This window comes from Rhinoderma darwinii, unplaced genomic scaffold (assembly GCF_050947455.1).
Source record: "Rhinoderma darwinii isolate aRhiDar2 unplaced genomic scaffold, aRhiDar2.hap1 Scaffold_4528, whole genome shotgun sequence".
NCBI lineage: Eukaryota > Metazoa > Chordata > Amphibia > Anura > Rhinodermatidae > Rhinoderma > Rhinoderma darwinii.
In genome coordinates this window covers 66,959-82,524 of record NW_027463954.1, presented here as the reverse complement: position 1 = coordinate 82,524, position 15,566 = coordinate 66,959, and the positions used below count along the sequence as shown (strand labels likewise).

The following is a 15,566-nucleotide window of genomic DNA, read 5'->3' as shown; positions in this document are numbered from 1 at the left end:
GCAAGGGTTTGTTGCAACTGCAATTCTTACTTCTTCTTGAAATGTAGGGACGACAGTACATTCCATCACATCCACCTAGTGTACACAGGTAGGTCCATTGTGGCGGGTAGGCGGCTGGCTGCTTTAATGGCTGTTTGCTGTTCCCCTACTCCACTCCACTCCACTATTTGACTGTGGTGCTGCATCAATCAGTGGCTGGCTCAGGTGCAGCTCTTTAACTTACCTAGGAGGGAGGGAGGGAGGGCGGAGAGAAGACAAGGAAGGTGAATGAGCTGTTCCAATGTGAAATGCCGGAAACACAGAAACACAGAAGACACACACACACACACACACAACAAGAGGTGGCAATGTATTCATTAATTGCATTTAATAAATGAGCTCATTATCACACATGACTGTACAAATGCATTGTCCAACAGGTGTTGAAATAATGGGATTAAAAGGGGAGATCCCTTCAGAAAGACAGAAACAATGGCAAAGAGAAAAAACACTTTTGGAATCTGATTTTAGTCAACACATAAGGGAAGGGTGCACCGGTCCTGGAAATACTGCAATACCAGGTCAATGCGTGGAGTGGACAGAGCAAGCTCTATTTCCATCTCCCTGTTCTAAAAATCCATTTAATATATGGTCCCCAGATAGGGGACGTATCAGATATTAAACTGATAAGAACAGATACTACACTTGATCTTAGCCAAAAGGCCGAGAAGCGATAACCCGAGCGGCCCTTGCCTTGCCCGAGCCTGTCCCATACTGCTGTTCACCCCTTGCAGCGATTCAGCCTACTCCTAGGCAATTCCATGGGGCCCTGCAGGCTCACACACATTTACAGCTACTAAGCGGGAGGTGAATAAAGGCCGGAGAGGAAGCCAGACAGGATTTGCTTCTTTTGCTTGCACCACAATGCAGTGCTGAAAGAGGAGGAATCTACATAAAAACGCCTTCCTGGCAACGCCCAAATGCCCTCCTGCCATGCAGATAAACACTGGCAGCGGCAGCAAGTGCATGCCCACAGCCACCCCTTGTTCCTTCACACCTTGTATCAGCTTTAATCCAGTCCTGTGCTGCCTGCTGAGCAGCACTGAACAACACTGCCTGGGCCCAGGCTTTTATCTCTGAGGCAGGCCCCATTATGATGTCAGAAAGCTGGCTCTGGAATCCTGAGGGCTCCACTATGACACGTGCAAAGTTCCGTCTGAACTTTATATAAGACTGTGAGGCTCAGTCAGTCACTCAGTGTTGCCTGAGAGGGCAACACTGCAACAGCCGGCCGCCAGGCTGTCTTTTTTTTGCACATTTATTTGCCTCCAGGAGGCCACAAGAGGGAGACAAGGGACTGCAAAATGGAAAATAGGCATCCACCAACTTTACAGACAACTTCTCTTTGCTCCTACAACCTCCATCCTTGCACAGTTTGTTATTCTTCCAGGTAACATAGTAACAAATCCAAATTGCTGCTCTCTTTGTAGGCAAGCAAGGGTTTGTTGCAACTGCAATTCTTACTTCTTCTTGAAATGTAGGGACGACAGTACATTCCATCACATCCACCTAGTGTACACAGGTAGGTCCATTGTGGCGGGTAGGCGGCTGGCTGCTTTAATGGCTGTTTGCTGTTCCCCTACTCCACTCCACTCCACTATTTGACTGTGGTGCTGCATCAATCAGTGGCTGGCTCAGGTGCAGCTCTTTAACTTACCTAGGAGGGAGGGAGGGAGGGCGGAGAGAAGACAAGGAAGGTGAATGAGCTGTTCCAATGTGAAATGCCGGAAACACAGAAACACAGAAGACACACACACACACACACACAACAAGAGGTGGCAATGTATTCATTAATTGCATTTAATAAATGAGCTCATTATCACACATGACTGTACAAATGCATTGTCCAACAGGTGTTGAAATAATGGGATTAAAAGGGGAGATCCCTTCAGAAAGACAGAAACAATGGCAAAGAGAAAAAACACTTTTGGAATCTGATTTTAGTCAACACATAAGGGAAGGGTGCACCGGTCCTGGAAATACTGCAATACCAGGTCAATGCGTGGAGTGGACAGAGCAAGCTCTATTTCCATCTCCCTGTTCTAAAAATCCATTTAATATATGGTCCCCAGATAGGGGACGTATCAGATATTAAACTGATAAGAACAGATTTTTTTTTTTTTTTATTGAAAGCCCGAGTCGTGCTTTCTATCACCCAAGTGCATAAAAAGTGCAGAGGTGCCACACAAAAAGTGCACAAGGATGCGGTCTATCGCAGCCCTTCTCTTAAAAGAGAGAGGCCCCGCATAACCATTCCCTGACCCTCCAAACCATAGGCCTAGAGGATCAAGGATCGATGGTCCCCCCTCGCCGAAGCTTAGGGAGACCCAAACACACTCCTAGGCTTCTACCTGGGCTGCCACCCCAGTGTCCACCTAGGAGCCTGCATCCTAGTTGCACCTCCCCTCCGAAGAAGGGAGGCCGGGTTGCAGGGGAAAAAGGAACCAGAAGGCCACACATTTTCCCCCTAGACCTCAGGAGGGTCCCAAAAGGGCACCGCATCCCAAAATCCTTGTGACAAACGTGACAAACACACAGTGAAAAACAAAATTAAATAAGTGGATGTGCGCTGTGATACAGCCTGGACATCCGCCAGGTATAAAAAAATTCCTCATCTCCCAGCCAGAAGGCCGGGAGAATAAAGGTGTGTGCTCATATAGCGTGAAAGAGAGTGCGTGCAAGTGTGCCTTCACTCAGTGGGATCCCACCCCCAGTGAGTTAGGGCACCCCAGGGTCACCAGCCCTGGGGCACATAGCAACTCGGGCTTCCAAACTACCCGGCCTAATGACCTCGATCCGGCGGTCGCCTGGTCACCTACAAATGGTACCTTTAAACCAAATGCGTACACCAGAGCGATGACCGTTGTGGTTCCCTGCCCTCACCTCGGCGTTCTGTCATCCCCCTACGATGGCCCACGTACCACCGGCAGGGATGATTACTAACCTCAGCTTGAGCAGGTACTACACTTGATCTTAGCCAAAAGGCCGAGAAGCGATAACCCGAGCGGCCCTTGCCTTGCCCGAGCCTGTCCCATACTGCTGTTCACCCCTTGCAGCGATTCAGCCTACTCCTAGGCAATTCCATGGGGCCCTGCAGGCTCACACACATTTACAGCTACTAAGCGGGAGGTGAATAAAGGCCGGAGAGGAAGCCAGACAGGATTTGCTTCTTTTGCTTGCACCACAATGCAGTGCTGAAAGAGGAGGAATCTACATAAAAACGCCTTCCTGGCAACGCCCAAATGCCCTCCTGCCATGCAGATAAACACTGGCAGCGGCAGCAAGTGCATGCCCACAGCCACCCCTTGTTCCTTCACACCTTGTATCAGCTTTAATCCAGTCCTGTGCTGCCTGCTGAGCAGCACTGAACAACACTGCCTGGGCCCAGGCTTTTATCTCTGAGGCAGGCCCCATTATGATGTCAGAAAGCTGGCTCTGGAATCCTGAGGGCTCCACTATGACACGTGCAAAGTTCCGTCTGAACTTTATATAAGACTGTGAGGCTCAGTCAGTCACTCAGTGTTGCCTGAGAGGGCAACACTGCAACAGCCGGCCGCCAGGCTGTCTTTTTTTTGCACATTTATTTGCCTCCAGGAGGCCACAAGAGGGAGACAAGGGACTGCAAAATGGAAAATAGGCATCCACCAACTTTACAGACAACTTCTCTTTGCTCCTACAACCTCCATCCTTGCACAGTTTGTTATTCTTCCAGGTAACATAGTAACAAATCCAAATTGCTGCTCTCTTTGTAGGCAAGCAAGGGTTTGTTGCAACTGCAATTCTTACTTCTTCTTGAAATGTAGGGACGACAGTACATTCCATCACATCCACCTAGTGTACACAGGTAGGTCCATTGTGGCGGGTAGGCGGCTGGCTGCTTTAATGGCTGTTTGCTGTTCCCCTACTCCACTCCACTCCACTATTTGACTGTGGTGCTGCATCAATCAGTGGCTGGCTCAGGTGCAGCTCTTTAACTTACCTAGGAGGGAGGGAGGGAGGGCGGAGAGAAGACAAGGAAGGTGAATGAGCTGTTCCAATGTGAAATGCCGGAAACACAGAAACACAGAAGACACACACACACACACACACAACAAGAGGTGGCAATGTATTCATTAATTGCATTTAATAAATGAGCTCATTATCACACATGACTGTACAAATGCATTGTCCAACAGGTGTTGAAATAATGGGATTAAAAGGGGAGATCCCTTCAGAAAGACAGAAACAATGGCAAAGAGAAAAAACACTTTTGGAATCTGATTTTAGTCAACACATAAGGGAAGGGTGCACCGGTCCTGGAAATACTGCAATACCAGGTCAATGCGTGGAGTGGACAGAGCAAGCTCTATTTCCATCTCCCTGTTCTAAAAATCCATTTAATATATGGTCCCCAGATAGGGGACGTATCAGATATTAAACTGATAAGAACAGATTTTTTTTTTTTTTTTTTTTTTTTATTAAACCATTCAGGTTTTTTTGAATAAAACCGAGAACTGTAGTTGTCCAAACCACCTCTCTATTTTTCAAAAAATCTCATCACTCTGGTTCATTATTTTATTTTTCCATCAAATACAAGATAAATCAAACAAAATTCCTCAAACTAAATACCTCCATTTCAACATTCGCCATATCCCTTCCGCATCCATACCTCTTTCTAGATCCCATTTATAATAAAAATACAACTTAGCCAATACCATACTAACCACATCCTCAATCTCAAATACTTCTCTTTTATACACATTCAAATTCCGTGTATTCCACAATACCTCTTTCACACAAGTCAAAAAAATCCACAACACTCTATCCTTTTCACTACCCAAACTACACAAACCAAACAAGACAATTTCATACGTCAAAACCTTCAAACCAGTCAATTCTTCACACAACCCACTCAACTTTTTCCAAACATCCTTTGCATGCTTACACGACCAAAACACATGACTCACATCCTCATCATCCCCACAACCTTCTCTCGGACACCTTTCAGACGCAACCAAACCTCTTCTTTTCTGAACACTCCTTACAGGCAACACTCCATGTACCGACATCCATAACAAATCTTTCTGCTTATTTGACACATCATACGTAACAATCTTCTTCCACACAGACTTAGACTCCATCGAATTCAAACCATTTACAGAACACATCACATTATTCATACACATACTTCTCACAACATTCTTTTCACTCAAAAATCTCTCCATTCTTACATCCTCTAGCTGGAACTTTTTAATAAATTTTTCAACATACAAATACCACCCTGTGCACTGAAAAGCAATTGGTTTACATAAATTACGTTTGTCCCATCTTAGACGCTGAATCACCGTTCCAGCTAAATACTTCGACATTCTGGAAGCCTTGGATTCTTTAAATAAAAGCTCTACAAAAAAACGTACACAATTAATTCCAATGAAAATCTCCAAATTTGGGAAATCCAAGCCTCCATTACGTCTGCTTTTCATTAGAATTTCTCTCCTTGCCTTCTCAATCCCGCTCCCCCATAAAAAAAGGAACAAAACTCTATTCACTTTTTTTAACATAACAACAGCAGGAGGAAAAACCAGAGCGACATATAAAATCATAGGAAGAATAATGCTTTTGACTATTAAAACCTTCCCCGAAAAAGAAAGATCCCTCATTCTCCACATTTCCAACTTTCTCACAATCCTACCACCTAACTCATCCCAACTTTCTCTCCCTTTCAACTCATCATCAAACACAATACCCAAAATTTTCACACTATTCACCTGTTCCATATCAGGATCACTCACCCGCTCATTACTGAAAAAAAATTTAAATTTGCTCTTACCCCAATTTATTTTAAAAGCAGACGCAATACAAAACATATTTACAATCAACTTCACTCTGGACATATCATACACTGAATCACACAATACACAAATATCATCCATATATCCCAAAGCTTTCACACGCTTTCCATCACACCCGGGCACCACCAAACCTTTCACAACCTTATCATTTCTAATCATTTGCAACAATGGTTCAATCGCACAAATAAAAAGGATGGGAGACAACGGACAACCCTGTCGCACACCAGACATAATATTAAATGATTCTGAAAAAAACCCATTCACCTGCACACAACTCTTTGCATTCGCATATAATTTCTTCAACAAACTCACAAACTGAACCGGAAAACCCATTCTCCCTAATACTTTGAACAAAAACACATGCGCCACACGATCAAACGCTTTCTCAAAATCTAACGCACACACAATCACCTTCTTATTCCGACCCTTACAATCCTCAAGCATGTCCCGCACCAACGCCACGTTTTCATGCAATTTCCTTTTCGGTACCGCACATACCTGATCCTCATCAATCACACACCCAATCACATCTCTCATACGATTCGCAATCAGCTTGGCAAAAATTTTATAATCCGTATTAAGCAAAGTAATTGGTCGCCAGTTTTCTAACCGTCTCTTATCTCCTTTTTTATGCAACAAAACTACCATACCCTTCTTCATCACATCACACATATTAGTCCCAGAAAACAACACTCTCATAACATCTATAACATCCTTCCCAATTATATCCCAATATTTCCCATAGAAATCAGCTGGTATTCCATCGATCCCTGGAGACTTATTTTTAGCCATACTTCCCACCACATCTTTTACTTCACCATCCATAATCTCACCAAGCAAAAACGCACATTCACTTTCAGGAACAAAATTACACACAATATCCAAAAACTCCTCATCATCACCCAAATCACATTTCTTCACATCATACAGTTGTTTATAAAAATCAGACACCACATCAATCACATCCTTACCAAACACCTCTTTATCATCCTTATCCAATAACACATTCATTCCACTTTTTCCACCACACATTTTTTTAAAGAAAAATCTAGTGCATTTCTCGTGATTATCTCTAACCTCCACCTTAGACCTAAATATTATTTCTTTCCCTTTCTCACGAAACCACTCCTTAATATCTTTTTTTGTTTTTTCTAAATCGTGTCTTACATCCATACCCAAATTTTTACATTGATGAAGGAACGTCATCCGCATGTTAAAGCGTGAATATTCTAATCTTTTCCTTCTCGCTCTTCTATACCCTATCTGTCTAAAAAACCCACCAATCTTTTTTTTCACCCATACCCACCATTCACACACATTAGAGAAAGAACTTTTCTTCCTAACCCAAAACCCATATTTTTTCCCAAACCTAGTTTTTACCCTTTCATCACTCAGAAAACTGACATTCATCTTCCATACCCCTCTACCATAAAAGAAATTATTTATAACAAAAACCCCCAACAAACACTCGTGATCTGAAAACCACACTCTCTCCTGCGCATAATCGACACATTTCATTGCTGAAGTAGAAAAAAAGAAAAAGTCCAGACGAGAATCCGTTCTTCCGTCATCGGCATGGTAAGTAAATGGACCTGGTTTCCTGGTGACAGCGTCCTGCAAAGCAAAGTCCTGCAAAATTTTATTCCACAAACTTCCGGTAGCGTCCACATTAGACTCTGTGGATCCAGCTCGGGCCTGCTTCTCCAGGATACAGTTAATATCACCGACAATAATAACAGGAACTTTACCATGTAGAAAAAATTTTAAACTATCAAAAAGTGCCAACCTATCAGTTTTCACAGCATGGCCATAGATATTGATTAGCCTAAACTGCCACCCCTTATAGGATAGTAACACGCAGACACATCTTCCTTCCTGTATAATTTGAGTCTGTTTGATGACAAACTCATTATTTTTGAAGAGAATGCCAATTCCATCATTCCTATTTGTGGAAGAAAAGGACCAAATTGCTTCCCCAAACTTCCATTCTTCTTTCCTAGGCATTTTTGATAAACCACATTCTTGTACGCAAACAATGTCACTGCCCTTAGAGGCCAAAAAGTCCAGGACTGCAGCCCGCTTGTGAGCAGAGGAGAACACCCGTACATTTTGTGAGACAATCTTTAATCTCAAAGACATGCGGGCATAGTATGGTTAGTGGAAAAGAAAGCCATGAGAAAACCAGAACATATCACGTCCCAGGGAAATACATAGCTCTTTCCAGATTCGCCACATTGGCTTCACTGAGGAAACCTTCCCCAGGAGAGCTGGGTACTTCTGAGGCCACCTCAGATGACTTAGGGCTACAACTAGAGTCACTGTCCAGCAATGAGAAAGGATTTGCATGAGCAGAATCTTCCAACAAACCTATCTTCAGTCTCTTCACCGCCTTTCCAGACTTCCCCCTTTTTGATACAACTTTGTGGAAAATTTCCGCACTAGTGGCACTAGGCATCCTGGCCTCCTTCTCGTCCTCCTCCGATATTGACCACTCCACTTTAGCTGAGTCTTCCGTTTTTGACTCTGGGCTAGAGAAAGACAAAATTTGCATACTTGCACCATTATCAGGGTATGCACACCCACTAGGTGGCGCTGTGTCTTCACCTTCCATAGGTATAACCACAGGTGTCTCATCAACAGTTGGCTCTGCTGGAGGGACCACACCCAACTCCATGCTATCAGTATGTGAGGTTAGAACCTCTCCTAATCCAGCTTTCCCAGGGTCCTGAGAAGCAGCCACAGAAACACTGCCAGCAGGCTCTGAAATTACATCAGAAGAGGCAGCAAGGGAACCTGTTGTTCTCACCTGTCTGCCCCATGTCCTTCTCTCTTGCCCTAAGAAGGGAAACACCTTTGGGCATTTTCTACAGGTATGACCAGGCAAACCACAAATGTCACACCTGGATGGGGAAATACATGCACTAGCCTCATGTCCTGTTTCTTTACAATTCCTGCATACCTTGCCTTTGCATGCATCTTTGGTATGCCCGTAGGAAAAACATGATCTACAAAAGCATGGCATATCTTGGTAGTAAAGATATCCCTTATTACCACCAATTGAAAAATTAGCAGGAGGATTCATCACTCCTCCAATACAGCTGGAGTCAGGTTTCAGCCTGACCCAGTACTTGATATCACCATTGAAAACTCCCCATAGATTCTTCTGCTCCACACCACCTCTAACATGGGTACAGTAGTGAGCTAAAAAGGCCCTAACCAGCCTTCTATCCAGAAATGGGTTATACATGTGGATTGTGATACATTTCTCCACTGCTGAAAAAAGAGGTTGCACTTCAATAGATGTTAAAGCCTCATGCATGTGTTTCTCCTTGAGCAACTGAAAAACATTTAGACAGTAGGCGGCCTCAAAAAAGGATACGTCATACGTAGAAATATTACTGAAAGCTTGGATACAGAATACCTCTACCAACTTAACTCCAGCCAGGTCCAGAAGGATGTTCTCAATGATGTGCCCAGTATCCACTTCGTCTCTCCTCTGCTCATTTACCACAAAACGAATAGTATTCCGCACAGCTGCCATCTTGATATGGAATGCCCAACGGCACGGTGATCGCTCCCAAAAACGTCGGAGAGGACTCCACGAAAGACCGAACCCCCGGCCCAGACCAGGCAATAAACCTGATCTGAGCCAAAAGGCCGAGAAGCGATAACCCGAGCGGCCCTTGCCTTGCCCGAGCCTGTCCCATACTGCTGTTCACCCCTTGCAGCGATTCAGCCTACTCCTAGGCAATTCCATGGGGCCCTGCAGGCTCACACACATTTACAGCTACTAAGCGGGAGGTGAATAAAGGCCGGAGAGGAAGCCAGACAGGATTTGCTTCTTTTGCTTGCACCACAATGCAGTGCTGAAAGAGGAGGAATCTACATAAAAACGCCTTCCTGGCAACGCCCAAATGCCCTCCTGCCATGCAGATAAACACTGGCAGCGGCAGCAAGTGCATGCCCACAGCCACCCCTTGTTCCTTCACACCTTGTATCAGCTTTAATCCAGTCCTGTGCTGCCTGCTGAGCAGCACTGAACAACACTGCCTGGGCCCAGGCTTTTATCTCTGAGGCAGGCCCCATTATGATGTCAGAAAGCTGGCTCTGGAATCCTGAGGGCTCCACTATGACACGTGCAAAGTTCCGTCTGAACTTTATATAAGACTGTGAGGCTCAGTCAGTCACTCAGTGTTGCCTGAGAGGGCAACACTGCAACAGCCGGCCGCCAGGCTGTCTTTTTTTTGCACATTTATTTGCCTCCAGGAGGCCACAAGAGGGAGACAAGGGACTGCAAAATGGAAAATAGGCATCCACCAACTTTACAGACAACTTCTCTTTGCTCCTACAACCTCCATCCTTGCACAGTTTGTTATTCTTCCAGGTAACATAGTAACAAATCCAAATTGCTGCTCTCTTTGTAGGCAAGCAAGGGTTTGTTGCAACTGCAATTCTTACTTCTTCTTGAAATGTAGGGACGACAGTACATTCCATCACATCCACCTAGTGTACACAGGTAGGTCCATTGTGGCGGGTAGGCGGCTGGCTGCTTTAATGGCTGTTTGCTGTTCCCCTACTCCACTCCACTCCACTATTTGACTGTGGTGCTGCATCAATCAGTGGCTGGCTCAGGTGCAGCTCTTTAACTTACCTAGGAGGGAGGGAGGGAGGGCGGAGAGAAGACAAGGAAGGTGAATGAGCTGTTCCAATGTGAAATGCCGGAAACACAGAAACACAGAAGACACACACACACACACACACAACAAGAGGTGGCAATGTATTCATTAATTGCATTTAATAAATGAGCTCATTATCACACATGACTGTACAAATGCATTGTCCAACAGGTGTTGAAATAATGGGATTAAAAGGGGAGATCCCTTCAGAAAGACAGAAACAATGGCAAAGAGAAAAAACACTTTTGGAATCTGATTTTAGTCAACACATAAGGGAAGGGTGCACCGGTCCTGGAAATACTGCAATACCAGGTCAATGCGTGGAGTGGACAGAGCAAGCTCTATTTCCATCTCCCTGTTCTAAAAATCCATTTAATATATGGTCCCCAGATAGGGGACGTATCAGATATTAAACTGATAAGAACAGATACTACACTTGATCTTAGCCAAAAGGCCGAGAAGCGATAACCCGAGCGGCCCTTGCCTTGCCCGAGCCTGTCCCATACTGCTGTTCACCCCTTGCAGCGATTCAGCCTACTCCTAGGCAATTCCATGGGGCCCTGCAGGCTCACACACATTTACAGCTACTAAGCGGGAGGTGAATAAAGGCCGGAGAGGAAGCCAGACAGGATTTGCTTCTTTTGCTTGCACCACAATGCAGTGCTGAAAGAGGAGGAATCTACATAAAAACGCCTTCCTGGCAACGCCCAAATGCCCTCCTGCCATGCAGATAAACACTGGCAGCGGCAGCAAGTGCATGCCCACAGCCACCCCTTGTTCCTTCACACCTTGTATCAGCTTTAATCCAGTCCTGTGCTGCCTGCTGAGCAGCACTGAACAACACTGCCTGGGCCCAGGCTTTTATCTCTGAGGCAGGCCCCATTATGATGTCAGAAAGCTGGCTCTGGAATCCTGAGGGCTCCACTATGACACGTGCAAAGTTCCGTCTGAACTTTATATAAGACTGTGAGGCTCAGTCAGTCACTCAGTGTTGCCTGAGAGGGCAACACTGCAACAGCCGGCCGCCAGGCTGTCTTTTTTTTGCACATTTATTTGCCTCCAGGAGGCCACAAGAGGGAGACAAGGGACTGCAAAATGGAAAATAGGCATCCACCAACTTTACAGACAACTTCTCTTTGCTCCTACAACCTCCATCCTTGCACAGTTTGTTATTCTTCCAGGTAACATAGTAACAAATCCAAATTGCTGCTCTCTTTGTAGGCAAGCAAGGGTTTGTTGCAACTGCAATTCTTACTTCTTCTTGAAATGTAGGGACGACAGTACATTCCATCACATCCACCTAGTGTACACAGGTAGGTCCATTGTGGCGGGTAGGCGGCTGGCTGCTTTAATGGCTGTTTGCTGTTCCCCTACTCCACTCCACTCCACTATTTGACTGTGGTGCTGCATCAATCAGTGGCTGGCTCAGGTGCAGCTCTTTAACTTACCTAGGAGGGAGGGAGGGAGGGCGGAGAGAAGACAAGGAAGGTGAATGAGCTGTTCCAATGTGAAATGCCGGAAACACAGAAACACAGAAGACACACACACACACACACACAACAAGAGGTGGCAATGTATTCATTAATTGCATTTAATAAATGAGCTCATTATCACACATGACTGTACAAATGCATTGTCCAACAGGTGTTGAAATAATGGGATTAAAAGGGGAGATCCCTTCAGAAAGACAGAAACAATGGCAAAGAGAAAAAACACTTTTGGAATCTGATTTTAGTCAACACATAAGGGAAGGGTGCACCGGTCCTGGAAATACTGCAATACCAGGTCAATGCGTGGAGTGGACAGAGCAAGCTCTATTTCCATCTCCCTGTTCTAAAAATCCATTTAATATATGGTCCCCAGATAGGGGACGTATCAGATATTAAACTGATAAGAACAGATTTTTTTTTTTTTTTTTTTTTTTTCTACTCAGATTTGAAATCTTAAAACGCAAAACATAGGTTGAAAAGTCTTAGATTTCATCAAAACCATCATTGTAGTATGAATATATAATTTTCATGATCTTATCCATTTTTTAATTGTTATTATTACTTTTTTTCTCTTTTTTTAATATGTTTTGTTTTCTGTTTTTTTTTTTTTAAATTATATTTTAACTTTTTTTTTTTTTTACAGGAATAACAAAGAAGAAAACAATACAAGATTACACATCACAAGGTAAGTACATTCCACATTTCTGGTTTCCAAATCTCATTTGCTCTCACAGTACCTAGTAATAATTTATCTCTCCAAAAATATACATACAGATAGCTTAAACATAGTTTAAGACAGTTTTCAACAGATAGCTGATCTCTTTTAAATAATACAATATTTCTTGCTTTCCATAAAGCCATCTTAACACATGTAAATATTAACCATACGACTTTAAAATCCTCTTTACCAATGCCCAATCCATAAAAGATCATATTAAAATCAAAATGATCAATTTTGCTCAAATATTTAACTAAGATGCTAACTTTCCTCCAAATCTTTTGTGCAAATGAGCAATTCCAAAAAATATGCGTTGGCGTTTCACTTCCGCTACATCTTACTCTTGGGCATCTTTCATGTCTTACCAAACCTCTTCTATGCTGAAATTCTCTTGTAGGTAAGCAATCCTTCAACATACACCACAACAGGTCCTTATGTTCGTTAGACAAGTAAAACAGGTTAACATTGATCCAAATACCTTGTACAATTCTTACAGAGAAACCTGTTACAGAACTCATAATTTTCCTCTCATCTAAGATCTTTAACACTTTTTTATGATTAGTAATAATGCTTAAGTCAGATTTTAACAACTCAAACTCCCTTAAAATTTTCTCTAAAATAATATAATGTTCTGGTGGTAAAAACTTATATGGTCTGTTTAAGTCAATTTCTAACCACTTGTATTTCCTTATATAAAACCCAAGATTATAAATAAGAAAAGTTTTTATCTTTGAACTGGGCCCCAATAAAGTGCTTGTACAATAGGCCAAATATTTAATATACAAAAAAGACCTAATATCGGGGAAGCCTTTCCCTCCTTTATTCTTAGGTTTATACAACTCCTCCCTTTTGACTCTTTCCATATTTGATTTCCATAGGAAATAAAAACAGATTTTAATAAGTTTTTTCATGATATTATTTGGGGGGATAAAAACAGCAGATATGTACAAAATCATGGGGAGTAAAACCTGTTTTATGATCAAAATTTTACCTTCAAGAGTCAAAGTTCGCAAATTCCAAAAGGAAATCTTTTTCCTTACCCTTTCCAGCAAGGATTCCCAATTTTTTATATTCCCACAAGATTCTGAAAAATAGATACCTAAAATCTTCATGTCATGCATTTTAAGCAACTTACAATCAGGTTCAAGGGTAAATTTCCCAATTGTTAAAACACCGGTTTTATCTAAATTCACTTTGAAACCTGATGCTCCACAGAACCAATCCACTGTTTTTAAAACCCTATTAAAACTTCTAAGATCACGCACCAAAACTGTCACGTCATCCATATATGCAATAACTTTAACTTGTTCATTTTTACAGCCCGGGATAAAAAAACCGTTAATTACTTTATCTTTCCTAAAGGCCTCTAAGAGGGGTTCAATTGCACATATAAATAAGATAGGTGACAGAGGGCAGCCCTGTTTCACCCCACATCGAATATGAACTTTATCAGATAAGGAACCATTAACTGAAATTTTACTAAAACCTCCATTGTATAAGATTTTAATACGATTAATAAAACCCTCTGAACATCCTAATTTGCTTAAAACTGTGAATAAGAAATCGTGTGAAACTCGATCATAAGCTTTTTCAAAATCAAAGGAGATCAAAGCTAAATCCTGATTGCGGTCCTTGCTGTCCCAAATAATATCCCGTAGCAAAACCAAAGAATCGACAATTTTTCTTTTTGGCACAGCGCATGTCTGGTCAACCCCAATTATTGATGCTATCACTTTTTTTAAACGATTCCCTAACAATTTTGCATAAATTTTATAATCGGTGTTCAGTAGCGTAATTGGCCTCCAATTCTTGATTAATTTTTTATCACCTTTTTTAAAAATTAAAACAATAAGACCCTCCAACCAGGACTCCGGGATTATTAATGAAGATTCAATTTGAGAAAAAACTTTGAACACATCCTCACCTATTACATCCCAAAAATTTTTATAGAATTCTATTGGTAGACCATCCATACCAGGGGTTTTTAAATTCTGAAAACTATTAATCGTATCTAATATTTCATTTTTAGTAAATTCCTCCTCTAGAAACATCATCTCATCAGTGCTAAGCTTTTTATCTAACAACCCCATAAAATGTTCCTTTAAAGAGGCATCAAGCACCTTTTCGGAAAATAATTCCTCATAAAAATTTTTTGCTTTTAATAATTTTTCTTCACGGTTTGTTTCCCCTTCTAGACACTCAATAAAATCTTTTTTCCCGTTAATTTTTTTAAAAAAGAAATGAGAGCATTTCTCATCCTTTTCAAGGATTCTTACACGAGAGTTGAAAATAATCTCTTTCCCTTTTTCTTTTAATAAATTTTTTATCTGACTTTTTACATCCTCAATTTGATCATCCATTTCTATACCATTGTTTCTAAATAGGTAAAAACACTGGAGCCTAGAACTAAGATCAATGTATAGTTTCTTTTTTGCATAGGCTATCTTCTTCCCATATTTAACAAAGAAGGTTTTAAAACCCCTCTTCATGAAATCCCACCACTCCAATACATTATTAAACTCGCCCTCTTTTTGTTTTAGTTTATCATAAAACTTACAGAATTCTTCTTTAACCTTACTTCCTTCCAAGAGGGACACATTAAGTTTCCAGTGTGATGGCACCTTACCTTCTGAAACCTCATAATTTAGTGTACATTCAATTAACTTGTGATCTGAAAAACAACTGTCAAAGGATTTAAAAGAAGAACACATCAAATCACTAGATACAAAAATATAATCTAGTCTAGATGAGCATCCACGATTACTCCAAGTAAGCTCATACTCTTTCCTTTTTCCACCTAGTTCCCAGGTAT

The 15,566-nt window shown here is 42.2% G+C and overlaps 3 non-coding genes and 3 pseudogenes across 3 annotated transcripts; all 6 read right to left on the bottom strand.

Moving 5' to 3' along the window:
• Window positions 1–523: 523 nt before the first annotated feature.
• On the bottom strand, window positions 524–714 carry LOC142717012 (U2 spliceosomal RNA). The gene has a single exon (XR_012871707.1). It is a non-coding gene; the product is annotated as a U2 spliceosomal RNA (small nuclear RNA).
• Window positions 715–1,996: 1,282 nt separating this feature from the next.
• On the bottom strand, window positions 1,997–2,178 carry LOC142717026 (U2 spliceosomal RNA). Its single transcript, XR_012871714.1, has one exon. It is a non-coding gene; the product is annotated as a U2 spliceosomal RNA (small nuclear RNA).
• A 788-nt stretch (window positions 2,179–2,966) lies between these two features.
• LOC142717037 (U2 spliceosomal RNA) lies at window positions 2,967–3,036 on the bottom strand (annotated as a pseudogene).
• A 1,282-nt stretch (window positions 3,037–4,318) lies between these two features.
• On the bottom strand, window positions 4,319–4,530 carry LOC142717025 (U2 spliceosomal RNA; annotated as a pseudogene).
• A 6,291-nt stretch (window positions 4,531–10,821) lies between these two features.
• On the bottom strand, window positions 10,822–11,012 carry LOC142717011 (U2 spliceosomal RNA). The gene has a single exon (XR_012871706.1). It is a non-coding gene; the product is annotated as a U2 spliceosomal RNA (small nuclear RNA).
• A 1,282-nt stretch (window positions 11,013–12,294) lies between these two features.
• On the bottom strand, window positions 12,295–12,501 carry LOC142717024 (U2 spliceosomal RNA; annotated as a pseudogene).
• Window positions 12,502–15,566: the final 3,065 nt, after the last annotated feature.